General features: G+C 34.6%; 1 non-coding gene across 1 annotated transcript; it reads left to right on the top strand.

Annotated features, from left to right (window-relative positions):
* Positions 1-1,182: 1,182 nt before the first annotated feature.
* Trnaa-ugc lies at positions 1,183-1,254 on the top strand. The gene has a single exon. It is a non-coding gene; the product is annotated as a tRNA-Ala (tRNA).
* The last annotated feature ends 2,005 nt before the right edge of the window (positions 1,255-3,259 follow it).

The raw sequence follows: 3,259 nt of genomic DNA, 5'->3' as shown, positions 1-3,259 counted from the left end.
AATTTAGACTAATATTATGGGTGAGATTTCGAAGTATTATTCTATTTTTTACATTTGTGTCCTAAGTTTATTCTGTCAGTTGGTATCGAAATGAGCCATTTCATAAAATCGTGTAAAAATAATGACAACAATTTGGAAATCCTAAGTTTAACACATATTTATAACCACCTAAATATCGAACGACTTCTACCCTCTGTCAAAAAAGCCTCACCTTTGAAAACACCCTGTATATCCGCTTCTTACCAAGATTTTCACATTACCATATGAAACCGCAGATTTAAATAATATACAATGTAACATCTTGAACTGAAAGTATGCAATTCGTATCTCAACATTATCTATATGGTTCGAAAATGACTTATAACGCTTTCACAAAGCATTCTAATGAGTGGTTTTATCATGATTTATGGTTGGTACTTGATGAAATGGATAGGTTATGATGATAATAAAAATATTATTACGTGTGCATTCCAGATGGATATAGAACTAGTTATTAGTTATTGAGATATCCACCGTGAGAAATAGAATATCCACCAAGTTATCGTCTATTTTACAGACCCTAGTAGTAAAATTATAATTGATTTTCAATTTTTCAGCAATAAAACAGAAGTTATTATATTAGTCGCAGTGCCTTAAAAAGAGATAATCGAACAAGAACTCTTAGAAACATGGGAAATCTACTGCAATCTGAAAGACATTGTAAATCGGCTTCTGCGTCCAAAATTCTTGTAGCCAATGCCAATCGTGAGTTTACTTCTATTTCCTCATCAGTTCTTTTTATGCTTTTTACTAGAATGACGCTGTTGCCTGTGCCACAAAAATGTATGAATTTGCGCATACCTTCTAAAATCATTGCTACGCCTAACCTACAGTAGCAAAAATTGAAAGATATTCTGACTTGAAGCTTCTTTGCCTTCCTCATACGATATTTTTTGCAGGCTTAAGATTTAGACTGTATTTTTTACTATATTCTCCATTCTTCAATCTGTTCACTTCACGACACCTTGGAGCAACCCCAATGTTTCTTTATTTTTTGGCTGTTTTACTGCCCTCTTGAATGTTCCAAATGCTTACCTTAAAACGTGATGCCTATGCCATCAGCAGGCCTCATCAAAAATATCAACCTATTTGTCTGTTTATCATTTTGGTGCAGTTTTCTTATAAATATTATCTCGGCAACGTGGGGATGTAGCTCAGTGGTAGAGCGTTCGCTTTGCATGTGAAAGGCCCCGGGTTCGATCCCCGGCATCTCCAGAAACTTTTTGTTGTATTGTTGAATAAATGACCAGAAAATTATTTCATAAAAGAGGGTGTAATGGAATATTCAACTTAATAAAACGAAAATTCGAAATTTTTGGAATTTACCAAACGCAAATGTGAAAAAATCTACGTCAGTTGTCAGTTTGACAAAAATGACGTTAGCATTGATCACAGATAGCGGGGAGTACGGTTTTTGGTCTCAGTATTTAAGAAATTTCCCATTTTAGTATGGTTTTTTTGAGGAAAATCGGCCGTAATAGGTAATAGGTGGAGTTTGACCAAAAACTGTAACAAATTATACTATGTTTCCAGTTTCATAAGGGTTATTTGGCCGGTGTAGCTTAAAGTCACTTGTATTCGGTGAAAGTTTGTCGGTAGAATTGTGAAACATGCCGCATTTCAAGTCAGGCATAAATAATTAGTGAGTAATGGCTGCCTGGAACCTCTGAGAGTCGAAAAAAGCACAATTCTCGCGTTTTGAATGACAGAAAAGGCAGTAACTATCACGCATGCATGATGAATATACATTCTGTGAGGTTATAAGAAATGACACTGTCACACCAAACGAAGCGATGCTAAGTTGACGACGAGTTATATATTATCTCATTACACTCCGTTTATGGGTACAAAAAGAGGACTGATCACTTTTAATATTTCAGTTTTTAGTTTATTGAATTGTATCTCAATCATTCATCGTTGCTTAAATACCAAATGCAAGTTTTTACGTTCTGTCAGATTGTGGAAGTTCTTTCTCAATTTCCGGTCGGGAGTAATTTGCCGAGTTTTTTTTTTGATCCTTCGGTTCATCTACAGTACAGGTGCTTTAATAAAGTCACTTGTCATCTTCCTGATTGACAGTATTGACAAATTGGTGGGACTGTTTCAAAGTGTTGGCTTCGGGGCTTTTTATGACGTACGTTCAAAAGAATTCGTGCTCAAGTAGGCAATGGAATTTTAAGGGTCTAACTGTAACTCTTGACTCTCAACCTCAAAATAAGATGAAAAGTTTTTATGGAGCCATTGGCGGAAACGCTCTGTTGAAGAAATAAGTTCCTTTAAAAATGACTACTTGTTTAAGGCTTTATTCAATTTTTCCAGAAAGATAGTGATAAACAAGTGACATTTTGCAGTGGTAGAGATGCGCATAGGAGTCACCCATCCTCTTCTACCAACAGAGGAATGAAATCAACAACACCAACAGCAAAAAATATGCATTGAATTGAAGATTTTTTTCTGGAAACATTATTACTTTCTTTCTGTAAGAGTATAAATTAGATCCTTGTTTTTGAAACATCACAACGATATATTCCTCATTGGACGTTTTTTTGCACAAACCATCCTAAGCACGAGAGAAGAACATGATGGTTTTTTAATGTTGTTCAAAAAAGAAAAGAAGACACTTCTACGTTGAAAACTCAATTATCAATAAAAATTCTCTTTTCAATGCATAATTTTCAATGATGATATTAGAAGTCTTTGAAACGTTATGGTTTATGGTAGAAAATAAAAAGTGATGGTAGATTCCACCCCTCTCTAGCTATGGAGACAGGGTGAGAAAATGTCTTTCAGGTGCATCTCTATTCGAAAAATACCTCTGCAGAATTTTATTCGTTAATCTTTATTGTCCTACTTTGAAAAAATTTGATAAATCCAAAACAAAAGCAGAGTGGCCTCATTTAAGAGTTCCGTTTTTCAAATACCTACCTATTTTTGATTTAGACCAACTAAAAACTAGTAGACACAAGCAGGAATGTCATATTTCCAAGCCTCTTGAAGAATGAATTACCAAAATCATTCCTGTGACCAACAAATGCAAAAAATACAAAAGCTCGTAAAGTTCGTTTTTAAACTGAGTATCCACAAAGTATATCTAAACGACAAAAGGAAACATGTGGCCCTAGTGGGCGTCATATGTGCATAATTACCCCGTTGTATTTGCATTTAGATGATGAAACACACTTTGAATTAATTATAGATGTCTATTGATATCTGGGGAGCT

Source organism: Coccinella septempunctata, chromosome 1 (genome assembly GCF_907165205.1).
Source record: "Coccinella septempunctata chromosome 1, icCocSept1.1, whole genome shotgun sequence".
Classification (NCBI taxonomy): domain Eukaryota; kingdom Metazoa; phylum Arthropoda; class Insecta; order Coleoptera; family Coccinellidae; genus Coccinella; species Coccinella septempunctata.
Note: the sequence above shows the minus strand (reverse complement) of the source record. Positions and strands in the feature narration are given on the sequence as shown.